Here is a 13,515-nt window from a genome sequence, read left to right on the forward strand (position 1 = left end):
ATGGAGCCCCCAAAAGAGTTACTTACAACTTACAACCCAGTTCCATTGGCCATCTCCCCTCCCCTGCACGGTTATGTGATCATATTTTGGCCATTCGACAACAGGTCCACATTTGTGGCAATTTGCAATGCCCCATGGTCATTTGACCACAGTTTACAACATTTTGTTGAAAACTGGTGTTTACTTCAAGTTTTTGGCAAAAACAGCCCACTGTTAATAATTGGTTCGCTTAACGGCCATGGAATTCACTTAATGATCTTGGTATTCATTTTACAATTGCAGTAAATGTCATAAAATCAGGTCTGAACATATGATGATCCACTTTACAACCATCATGTTTTATAACTGTAATGGGCAATTGACCAATTGGCGTTGCAGCAGGACGGATATGGGATAATGGAGCTCCGTGGGGGCTTTGCGAAACCCAGCCGATACCTGCTTGCCAGGAGACCCTATGGGGCCAAAGCCACCCTGGAGGGGTGGTGAAGAAAGGAGGGATGTTTTGCAGATCACGAGGAAACAGCAATTTCCTCGTTTGATCCAAAGAAAACCCTCCTGACCGGCAGGAGAGACAACAGCCATTTTTGGCAAGATCGAAGCTGTGACAACTGGGATAAGAAGAATATGTGCTGGAGCGAGTTGTGGGCAGTGGATTGAAACTGGGTGAGATAACTCAACTTCTATATTAGATACTTAAAACCAAATAAAAGTACATTTAGAAAAAAAGATTCTCCAAAACATTAAGAAAGGGGCGATTTATCTCATGGAGAAAGATCACATACCTAAAAGTGAAACAAACTATTAAGGGAAGTTTGTGAAGCTTTAAAATAAAGACTGGATTGGGACTGTTAGCAGTGTGAAAAGGGATTTATTTTGGATAATATTGTTTGATTATTGGAAGAATTCCTCTAAAGAAAGAGGAATTTTGCTTTTCATTTTTCCTCCCCCTCCCCTCCAAGTTTTATGGAGTTTTACAGTGTCTAAAGCTGGATTTTAGAGCAGGAGCACCATCTACTGATCAAAGAAGATATGATATTAGTGTTTTATGGGAATAACCTTGGATGAAGAATTACTTGAGATAAATACATTAATAACAAAGGAAATAGTGAAAGACAAACAACATCTGGAAGGCTTTTTTATTTTGGTTCCACATCAACTCGAGTTTTTGCTGCCTGGAAGTATTAGGGAGCCATTTGAAGATTTTAAAGGCAAGGTGGATTACAATTAACAAGAAACATCTTTGAAACTGTGTATCTGACTTGGATTAAAGGTATTTGGGGAATTTGGTGGGCCAATTTGGAATACTAAGAAGAAAGAAGAAAAATTGAATAAGACTTAACATTTGGAAAAATCAGAGGGTACAAATTGGATAATTTTAAGGATTATACTGTAAATTTAGGACAGTTTGAGGAACAATTTCAGGGCCATGTAAATTTTATTAATACTGGTGGGTTTGGTGTTTCTGGATAATTGGGATATTGAAAATTTGGTGGTATATTGAGCAATGATTAATGTAATATCTCAGCACAAAATGCATCAGCAGGAGAAAAAAAAGCAGTCTATAAAGAAATAATGTTGATGTTTCAATGCATTAAGGAAGATATAACAAGGAATCATGAGATGATGGAATTGATGCAAGATATGGTGAGATTTTCTCAGTTGCGATGTATGGCTGTGAAAGTTGGACCATAAGAAAGGCTGAGCACCAAAGAATTAAGGCCTTTGAACTATGGTGCTGTATGGTGGAGTAGAAGACTCCTGCGAGTCCCATGGACTGCAAAGCGATCAAACCAGTCAGTCCTAGAGGAGTTCAATCCTGACTGCTCTTTACAAGGCCAGGCCCTGAAGATGAAACTCAAATACTTTGGCCACCTAATCACTGGAGAAGTGCCTAATGCTGGGAAAGATTGAGGGCAAAAGAAGAATAGGACAACAGTGAACGAAGTGGCTGGATGAGTCACTAGATGGAGCTTAAATGGACTCCAGAGGATGGTAAAGAACAGGAAAGCCTGGAGGAACGTTGTCCATGGGGTCCCGATGGGTCGGACACAATTTTGCAACTAACAATAATGGTGAGATTAGGAAAACCCCAGCAAAGGACAATAAAAAATGAAGAAAAAATTCAGAAAATAGAGGCGAAAACAGAAAGTGTTGAAGAAAAAATAGAGGAGATAATTCCAAAATTGATACAAGTAGACAAATAGATAGCAATAATTTTGAATACGGAACAAATAGAATATTTTTTTAAGAATTCAAAATAGAAAAGAGAATAATGAAAAAGATCCTTTAAAAATGATGGGGAAACTGAGGATGGGTACTCTAAAGATTCCACAGCATGCTGTAGCAGCAGAAATATTATAAAAATGACAAAAAGAGTTACAAGATACCAGCGGAGAAGCGGGACAGATTCACCACAAAGCTAATAAGAGTTGAAATTCTAAAAAGGACAAGAGATGATGAATAGACATAGAATACTTTTTAACATGGTGGTTAGTCTAATAAGTGTTAGAAAAAAGTAGTAGAAAGTAGAAATTGGGAAAATAATATGTATACTGAAATATAATAGAACATATTATGATTGCTATGTATATACAAATGTTAGAAGTTGAAAAAGTATGATTATGTATATTTAAATGGTAAAATACTATCAGAATTGTATGCAAAATATATTGACCAAGATAATACACTGTCCACTAAACACTTATGGATGTTAAAGAAAAAAATATAAATAAAATTATTATAACTGTAATGGGCAATTTCCATTATGTTTGTAAGTGGAGGACTACCTGTAATTGCAGGATCGTCGGTGCTTTCTGACTTTGTTTTCTTCAGACATTTCATTACCTAACTAAGTAAAAACATTGCCACACTACTGATTGTGAGCTAAAAATATTCTTATCAGTACTACCTGTAATCTTTCCTAATGGACTTGCTGTCTGGTTGGTGAAATAAATTGTATTCCAATACATCTGGAGTGCAGTAGGTTGGGAAATGCTACTCTGTTATAAAGTGGGATATATCTTTAATAATTATATCTTGCATATTTCTATGCGTAAAAAACTTACTGCAATGGCACTCTCAGTATATGGAGTTCAGCTGAAGAAAACAAGAGCATTGGTGATCTCAGCAGTGAAAAGCTAGAAAAACAGAAGAGGGTAAACAAAGGGGAACAGCTTACTTTGAGTTCCTTTGGAACTTTGTAGAAAATTGATGAGAATGTGAGAATAGATGGGATTGAAGTTTAATAAATCTGGGTCAGAGGCCGCATCGCGCCTTTGCGGCCTCTGACCCAGTGCCGTTCTCAATTGGCTCCTTGGTTCTCCGAGGAGCTGAGAGAGATGAAGCGCCGGAAAAGACGCCTAGAGAGCGATTGGAGGACCAGCCGTGCCGAATCAGACTGGACACTGGTGAGGTCTTATATCAAGACCTACCTAGTGACAATAAGAGTGGTGAAATCAAACTATTTTTCCACTCTTATTGCATCTGCAGAGAACCGCCCAGCTGCCCTGTTCAGGGTGACCCGCTCTCTACTCCAGGTGGGAGTGAGGGAGGACCCCTTGCAGGGTAGAGTTGAGGATTTTGGGCAGTATCTGCATGATAAAATCGCTCAGATTTGGCACGGCCTGGACTCTGATTGGATAGTTTCGGACAGGATGACGGAGGCAAATCTTGAGACTTATCTGGGAGAAGTTTGACCCTGTGACTCCTGAGGACATGGACAGGATTTTGGGGAGGCTTAACGCTACCACATGTTTACTGGACCCGTGTCCCTCCAGGTTGGTACTGGCCTCCCGGGAGGTTACACGAGGCTGGTTTCAGGAGATTACCAACACTTCGCTGGGTGAGGGTGTCTTCCCAGCCACCTGAAAGAGGCAGTGGTGAGGCCCCTCCTCAAGAAGCCTTCCCTGGACCCGACTGTTTTAGCTAATTATCTTCCTGTCTCCAACCTTCGCTTTGCGGCGAAGGTTGTCAAGAGTGTGGTGGCAAGGCAACTTCCTTGATTTCCCGATGAAGCTGTCTATCTAGATCCGTGCCAGTCGGGCTTCAGGGCGGGTTACAGCATGGAAACGGCATTGATCGCATTGGTTGATGATCTCTGGAGGGCTTGGGACAGGGGTTGCTCCTTTGTTCTGGTCCTCCTAGACCTTTCAGCGGCTTTTGATACCATCGATCATGGTATCATGCTGCGTCAGCTAGAGGGGTTAGGAGTGGGGGGCACCGTTTTACGGTGGTTCTCCTTCCTCTCTGACCATACGCAGTCTGTGTTGACGGGAGGGCAGAGGTCGACTTCGAGGTTCCTCACTTGTGGGATGCCGCAGGGATCGGTTCTCTTGCCCCTCCTGTTTAACATTTATGTGAAGCCACTGGGCGAGATCATCCGTGGCTTTGGGGTGAAGTGTTAACTGTATGCCGATGACACGCAGTTGTACATTTCAACCCCAGGCAATGATGCCCTTGACATGATGTCCCATTGCCTGGAGGCCGTGCGGATCTGGATGGGGAGGAACAGGCTCAGACTCAACCCCTCCAAGACTGAGTGGCTGTGGTTTCCGGCGTCCCGATATAGCCAGCTCACTCCATCGCTGACTATTGGGGGTGAGATCTTACCCCCCTCAGAGAGGGCTCGCAACTTGGGTGTCCTCCTGGACTCATGGCTATCTTTGGATGATCATATGACGGCCGTGGCCAGGGGGGCTTTTTATCAGGTTCGCCTGATTTCCCAGTTGTGCCCCTTTCTGGATCGGGACGCCTTGCGCACAGTCACTCATGCCCTCGTCACTTCCCGTCTGGACTATTGTAACACTCTCTACATGGGGCTCCCCTTGAGGAGCACCCGGAGGCTCCAACTGGTCCAGAATGCGGCCGCGTGAGTAATAATAGGGGCGACCCGTCGCTCCCATGTAACACCCCTCTTGCGCGAGCTGCACTGGCTCCCAGTGGTCTTCCGGGTGCGCTTCAAGGTGTTGGTTACCATCTTTAAAGCGCTCCATGGCTTAGGACCTGGCTATCTACAAGACCGCATTCTGCCACCGATTGCCTCCCACCGACCGGGACGCTCACACAGAGAGGGCCTCCTCAGGGTGCCGTCAGCCAAACAATGTAGATTGGCGACCCCCGGGGGAGAGCCTTCTCTGTGGGGGCCCCTGCCCTCTGGAATGAATTACTCCTGGACATACGAAGGATCCTAGACCTCCGTGCCTTCCGTCGTGCAGTGAAGACCCTGTTATTCCAGCAAGCTGGTCTGATGGGATAAATGATTTTAATTTGGTTTTAATGGGGTTTTAAAATGAGAGTTTTAAATTCGGCCTATGATTTAATTATTTTAATCTGCTTTTAAATTCTATTTTGTACATTGTTTTTATTATGGCTGTTCACCGCCCTGGGTCCTTCGGGAGAAGAGCGGTATATAAATAAAATAAAATAAATAAATAAATAAATAAAATAAATAATGGTGGGACAGTCATTCCCTTTTTACCAACTTCATCAGTTGTTGGGATTTCCCTCACCCTCTGTCTTAAGATACTAGGCCAAGAGGTCATCTTATGAGGTTGGAAGAAATTTTGAATAGACAATAATTTCTTCACATAGTGCGTAATTAATTGCTGGAATTCATTACACTGAAAGTAGTAATGGACACTAATTTGTCTTTAAAAGGGCTTGGATGAATTCGTGGAGGACACTCCCATCATGGGAATCTGGAATCTTGAAGTTTTTTGAGTTTTTGTTATGCTTATAGTATGAGCGACCCAAATCAGTTGGAGTAGGATAATGTCTAAATTAAATGACTAAAAATAAATATCCCTGGTACCTCCAGTTTATGATCCACACATTTTTAATTTCTTTTATGATGAGCATAATGAAAACAAATCTGTACTTTTACATTCACATGTCACTTGTGTGGTCTAAAAACATGGAGGAATTTCTGCTTTCGGAATTGTTAAGAAAAAAATTGTAAAGGAAACTTAATATTGTAATTGTCTTCATGTAAATTATTACACAACCATAGCTGGAATATATAGTTTTATAGAATATATAGTGGACTATATAGTTTTGGTTTCTGCCCCATATAAAGTACAAAATAAAAAACTAAATGCTCAAGAGATTCCTTTCCAGGAACTTCCTGAAAAGTTTGCGATCTTTTACCTCACAAAAATGGACACAAGGGGAAATAACAGAGCAACATATTAAATTTATATGCCACCCAACTTTCAGTGATAGGGTGTCTCACAAAAATCAAAGAAATTACAATAAAATCAATAAAACAGAAAGGATCAATTGTGGCTGAATGCCTTTACTAGTTTTTGGAAAACAGGATATTACTCTGCTTGGCTTCTGCTCATGGGCTTTTCAAGGTTAACAAAAATGCTGGACTTGATAGGCCTTTTGTATGTTCCTGTAAGGCACATCTTGTTTCTTATGAGTCAGCTTCATTTTGTATCTGCCTAGAAGTGAACTGAGGCATCATCAGAATATTTCCATGCCTCACAATTTAAAGTAAAATACAAAAATAATCCAACCTGACTGGTCTTCATTTTCTTTATGTGATGATTTAGGATATACACTGGATTACAAATTCTTTTTAATTGCTGTGTTTCAGCTAAATCAGTATGAATTTTGCTGCTTTTTGTTGATAGCAACTTGGAATCTCATGCAATTTCAGAAAATGACCACTAGATGCCCTCCTTACCTAATTGTATAAATGGATTTTTCCTTCTTTCTCTTCAGCCCTCCATTTAGTTTTCTTGGCAGAGGTACAGAATTGGTTTGCCACTACCGTCTGGTATGTTTTTAAACTTCCCAGAATCCAAATCTAATCTACAATCATCACAATTAGTGAGCATTATAGTCCGTCTGACTATTTGTAGAACCCAGCTAGGACTTAAAGGCTAGAGTAGACTGAATCTTATGTAGTTTTGGTGTGTTGATTGTAATTTTGAACCGTTGTTAAGTGGACTGTTACTTCTCAAGACTACCTGTATCACCTTGGACTCATGGCTACCCATGGCCAGGTAGTGTTGGTGGTGGCCTTTGTATAGCTCATATTTAATATTCCAATTGTGCTCATTCCTTGAGCAGGAATATCTGGCTACTTATGCTTTTATCATCACTTGGTGGGATTTCTGCACTATTTTCTGCATGGGGCTGCCTTTAAAGCCTACTTGCTATCAGATGATCCAAAATACAGCAACCTGATGCTGATGATTGATACTCATGACCATAATCATAAGCCTAGACTGGTTACTTCTGTAATGTTTGTAAGTGCAATTCAACATACTAGTTTTGACTTAAAGAATTATTATTTCTTGGTACTAAGATAATCCACAGGATGAATTTCTCTGGTGATCCTCAAAGCCGGAAAGGTTGGGGAACTCTGTATTATATACTTTTTTCCTGTGAGTTGTTGAGCCTCTTTGAATTCTCAATAACATAATTATTATAGACTGAGCCAAAGTTAATCCAAAATCTTGTGTATATAGAAAGTGATTTAGGGACCACTTTCCCTAAAAACTTAGAATTAATGCATTTGTACCACCTACTTGCTTGCATATAATTGCTATAATCTAATACTTAGTTTAGGCCTAAAGCATGCCTAATTATCAGAAATCTGTGAAATAGAGATAGTATAAATATGGGCAAAGGAACTTTTATGTCAAGAACTATGAATTGAGTTGTTGTACACTGCATCCACACATTAGCCTAGTTCACATCAGACGGAAAAGAAATAAATATGGCTCCACTTTTCTATGCAGACCTCAATTTATTCTAAATTGAGCCAAATTGAAGTCTCAGTTCACTGTGACCCAGTGTTTCTTGCTAGGACAAGAGACAGAGCATTTCACTGAGATTTGAAATGCATATCATACTTTTTGAAGCACTCATAAATAGGCACTTTCCGCTCACTGATTTTGCTTTTAAGAACCTCATCAATCCCAGGTTTAATGATAACAGGACAGCAGGGACACTGCTAATCAATCATCTGAGAGACATAATATTATAAACTCTTTGAAGCGGCTGCTGCATCCTTTCTCTACAGACTGGAAATGGAAGGTGACACTTGTTGTCCAGATGCTCTTTGTTTTTATCTTGTTGGAAATATTAATTGCTTCTGCAAATAAAATCTATTTGCTTATTTTCAAGTGAATTCTTTTTTTACCCCAAGAGGTAGCTTTGAATCTAGGAAAACAATATTCATTCTTTTTCTCCTCCACCTCTCTTATTATTTGCTTCCCAGTAAACTTAACCTCTTGTGCTATTATCAACCTTTCTTCTAGGACTAGAGCAACAGTATTTTTTATATTTTTGCCTTCCAGATGTTTTGGATGTCAGTTCCCAAAGTTCCTAAGTCAGTATGTCCTCAAGGTTTTTTTTAAAAAAATCTCAAGAGAACAACTGCTTGGAGAAAGCTGAGCCATGAAAGAGAAAAAGTGGTCACACTTTTGTTTGTTGAGTGCTGCTCAGTCCTGGCAGCTTTCAGAGGGACTGCAACTCCCAGAATTCCCAATAGAAAGTGGGCTGAGGAACTCTGGAAGTTGGAGTTCACCCATCTGAAAGCTGCCCACATTGAGAAATGCTGAGTTTACATGAAAGACTTCAAGTACATATTTATAGAACTGGTTTGACACTGAGAATCTATAATGTTCATGTAATTTCCTACATTATACTACTGTTGGATATTCAAATGACCAGGCTTAGCTCTATTTGCTTACACTGAATTTAGAAGAGTGGCTTAGGAGGGAAACTGCAGTTAAAATAATATGTATTTGAATTAATATTGTGACATAGCAGCTTGACTGGACATAGTTCTGAAATGGTGTTCAAGCCTAAATCATGGCAATGAAATTTTTTAAAAAAAGTTTTAATTATTATATATTGTTTTATATTTCAATGTTTTATTGTATACTACCCAGAGTCCCTCTTTGAGGGACATGGGTGGCTTAGAAATGTGAAATATAAATAATAGATAAATAAATAAGGATAATGAAGCAGCTGACTAACTTCCCTGCCCTTATTGTGATAGTGGATTAAATTGAACAAACCCTCTTCAGAGTGATGTAGTCTGTTTTTTTGAAGTGCTGGGCAGCAAAGGATTCTTATGTGTTGCTATTAGTAATTTGTGAAACATTTTGTAGATAGAATTGTTCATATTTGCTCAGGCCTAGATTCAACATGGGCAGGATCCAAGGAGACGATTTGTGTTTTTATGTTTTATTTTGGTAGGGTGAGCTCTGGAACAGACTGAATGGATTTAAGTCCCCCTAATTCCTGTAGGAGGGACGCGGTGGCTCAGTGGCTAAGATGCTGAGCTTTTCAATTGAAAGGTCGGGAATTCAGCGGTTCAAATCCCTGGTGCTGCATAACGGGGTGAGCTCCCGTTACTTGTCCCAGCTTCTGCCAGCCTAGCAGTTCGAAAGCACGTAAAAAATGCAAGTAGAAAAATAGGGACCACTTTTGGTGGGAAAGTAACAGCGTTTCGTGTGCCTTTGGCATTTAGCCATGCTGGCCACATGACCACGGGGATGTCTTTGGACAGCGCTGGCTCTTCAGCTTTGAAACGGAGATGAGCACCGCCCCCTAGAGTCGGGAACGACTAGCACATATGTTCGAGGGGAACCTTTACCTTTACCTTTAATTCCTATAGGAAACTGGTGGAGGAATGAGTGATGGTTCTGGGAGTGGCTCTAGCAGCCTTGAAAGAGGTGATGGTATGTATAAAGGATCTTTGGTGCTGTCTGAGCTTGGCTGTTTTCTTGCAGATGGTTCTTGCATCACTGATGTTTTCTTGCACCAGTGCTAGTGACTAGCACTAATGATGTTACCTAGTTTGGGTAATAAAAATTCTGCAAGAAAGCAACCAAGCTCAGAGGGCACCCCTCATTTCAATCCTGAGCTACAAATATTCTCCTTTATAGGTGATGGAATAATATCCCCCATTGAAAAGGCCATCTATATTTGAACACTCTCCAATCTATCTGTTTGGGGAAAGTCTGTGGAGAAAATTGTGGGGCTACAATTGCAGAGTGCCCGAGAAGAAATGAAATATTTAGATCTAGTCAATCCATCCTTTATTGCAGCCAGTGACTTGAATTCCACTTAGACAAGACAGAAATTAAAACTTATAAAATGGACAAAGATAAGAATAAACATTAACTAAATAATCATTATGAATACAGCAGGTTTTACAAACAGTAAAACAAAATTGGGCCACCTGCAAAGTAGTTAAGTCATATTGATCAGGTAACAACAACTCTATATAAAATGAATCTAAATGACCCAGAAATGTAATTACTATAATAAGGGGAATATAAAACTTAACCATATGCTTTTGTAAAATGGGCAGTACAACAATATATAAAAATATATTTCAAACATCAGGACAATTAGAAGTATGTTGATGATATTTGGATAAATCTCCATTTCAGGTTGCATTGTAGTGTAATGTTTTTCAAACTCAGCAAAAAGAAGAGCCTTGGTGGCACAACAGACTAAAGTGCTGTTAAGTAGCACCAGCTGCCTGCAATTACTGCAAGTTCAAATCTTACCAGGCTCAAGGTTGACTCAGCCTTCCATCCTTTCAAGGTAGGTAAAAGGAGGACCCGGAGTGTGGGGGCAATAAGCTGACTTTGTATAAAAAGAACACCGCTTGGGGGGGGGGGGAAGCCCTACTAAGCAGGTATATACAAAAGTATGAAGGCTATTGCTTAACCCTTAATCTCCGGAGAAGGCGGCATATAAATGGAACCAATAAATAAATAAAACAATAAACTTTAAGATGGGTAGACTTCAACTCCTAGAATTCCCAATATAGCATGTTGGTTTGGGAATTCTGGGAACTGAGGTCCATCCATCTTGACCTGGTGGATGTATGGATGGAGACAAACAAACTGAAATTGAATCCCAGCAAGACAGAAGTGCTGTTTGTCCAGAAAATATCTGGTTCTTAATCTCTTTCAGCCATGGGTCTAGAATGGAATAAGTTCATTCTTGAAGGAGCAGGTCAATGTCTTGTGCTTATCCAAAACTCACAGCTATTGCTAGATAAACAGGTGACCAGGTGAATGAAGGTCTTTTTCTGAGTTTAGGCAGTATGCCAGTTGTGGAGAGAAGTCCTAACATTCCTAATGCACAATTTTGTCATCTCTGGGATGGATTGCTGCAATGTATTGAAGAAGGGACTACCTCTGAAGAGAGCTTGGGAACAGTAACTCCTACAAAATATTTCTATATGCCTTTTAGAGGATGAAAACTCATCTTCAATTTTTCAATGCAGGTAATCCTAAACTATTTGTTTAGTGGCCATTCAGAGTTACAATAGCACTAAAAAAAAGTGACATGATTATTTTTAACACATTACTATTGCAGCATACCCATTACCCATAGTCATGTGATCAAAATTCAGACGCTTGGCAACTGGTTCATATTTATGATGGTTGAAGTGTCATGGGGTCACTTGTCAAGCAAAGTCAATGGGAAAGCCAAATTCACTTAACAACCATAACAAGAAAGTTCTATAAAATGGGGCAAAATTTCATTCTAGCTTAGCAGCAAAACCTTGGGGCTCAGTTGTGGTCATAGGTCGAGGACTACCTGTATTGCAAAAATTTTGTAGATCTATTACAGAATTAGCCAAGCTTTTTATAGCACTTGACAATTATTTGGGCCAATAAGGACAGTTGATAGTTAGATTATGGATGAATTAAAATGAAACTAAGTATTTTCAACATTTTTTATTTATACAATGGTAATTAAGCAGAGAGAAGGAGATCCATTTTGTCTTCTAATTGCTTTAGCTATCCAATTCCCCCTCCCCACTTTTGGGCTAAAAACAGCAAAGGTTTCCCCCCCCCCCATGAAAAATGGATCACTCGGTAAGAAATTTGGTAAAATGTTTTTGAAAAAGAGGCCCATATGTATTAATCTCAGATACGAGATTGTCTTCCTTGTTATTATGGCTCCCTAGAAGGTCAAAAGTCAACTGGTGCAATCTTTCTCACTATCATATTGGTCTGTTGTGAATTTGTTTTGGTTGAAATGTATTAGAGAGATACTGTCTCAGGTCAGATTTAGCAACAATTTAAAAAAAGAACCAAGCGAGACTGTAAATTAAGAGATAATATCACAGTTTGTGTCCATACTGAGTATCTTGGGCTCAATTCATTTATTTTTACTTGCTTGCGCACTTAGCTTGGCCAGGCAGTTGGCTTCAGTCTTCATTCATATGTCTCACAATCTGATGTCATCTGCTGTTCTGGGAAGCCAAAATAGATGAATAGTTGCACCTGTTTAGAACATTGCTATTCTATCCATCAAGGTCTCTCAACAGGAAGAGTTCACCTCCCCGCCTCAGCAAGCTCTTCCAATCTGGATCCAGTTCTAAAATCACTAAGCAGTAGTGGTCATATCTACTATTTATTTCAGAGACAAGGCTGGAGGAGGTATTTACAAAATCTGCTTGTTACTAAAGCCCTGTGTTCCAAATTTCCCCCACTATTTTGTCCTCCATAATGCTGAGTAGCTTGGCAATTAGCAATTCGTAGAGGAATGATGGTGAAGTGAATCCAATCAAAGAGCAATATGATGATGTGTTCAGTTATCCTCCATCACCAAACAGCTGGCTCCTGGACATAAATGGGAACTCAACTTCACCTGTGACAATTAAGAACTAATTACTGCTGGCCCAGGAACACAGGGTCATTTCCATCTTTGTCCCTGGAAGGATCTCACCTTCACTGGTCTGTACCATACCACCTGTCAAGCCATTATGGAACATTCATTAAATATAATAGACATTTTTACTGAAGGCTCAATTATTTCTTCATTATAATGGATCCAGGTGCCTCTACAACTCATAGGCCTGGATGCCTAGAAATGTAGCAAATGTTGGGAAATTAAATCCTTATAGCAGATGTGGGTTCAAGGCAGTACTGAGCATGTTAACTAGGAAAATCTGATTTTGATTTTGGTTCTATTTAATCAATGGCAACATAATGTGTAATGGAAGGATATATTGTCATGTTTAATCCATATCTTAAGCCCATAATGATTTAATTTATTTTTAATTGTACTTCAATTAAATCAAATTTCATTTTTTCTTACCTCCATTTACTTAACTTGTTTTGATTTCTCTTTTGGGTGGGAGGAAGAGGCTAATACCACATTACCCAAGTCACCTTGATCCTGAACATAGCTGTATAATGATTAACTTGGTCCATCAGATCCAGCCAGTACAGTCCTCAAGATGTTGGGATTACAACTCTCATAATCACTGACTATGTTGCAAGGTTTATGGAGCTTGAATCGAGAACATATGGCATGAGCCATTTGATATCTGTTGTATCTGGTTTAAGTATCTTGGAGAATTCAAAAATTGGTATGCTTTTTGTCTAAATACATATTTAAACATATTGTTTAAATATATATTTTTGAATTTTCCTTCAAGGCCATAATTTGCTATGCTTTTTTGTGGAACATAGGTGATCTATTTTTCATCCCATCAATGTGCACATATGTACAGTA

The 13,515-nt window shown here is 39.6% G+C and overlaps 1 protein-coding gene across 1 annotated transcript in view; it reads left to right on the forward strand.

Moving 5' to 3' along the window:
- Positions 1-13,515, forward strand: part of LOC117664501 (goannatyrotoxin-Vere1-like) — a 59,071-nt gene that overhangs the window by 12,172 nt on the left and 33,384 nt on the right. The window lies entirely within an intron of this gene.

Source organism: Pantherophis guttatus, chromosome 4 (assembly GCF_059756535.1).
Source record: "Pantherophis guttatus breed Tessera chromosome 4, ASM5975653v1, whole genome shotgun sequence".
Taxonomy (NCBI): Eukaryota; Metazoa; Chordata; class Lepidosauria; order Squamata; family Colubridae; genus Pantherophis; species Pantherophis guttatus.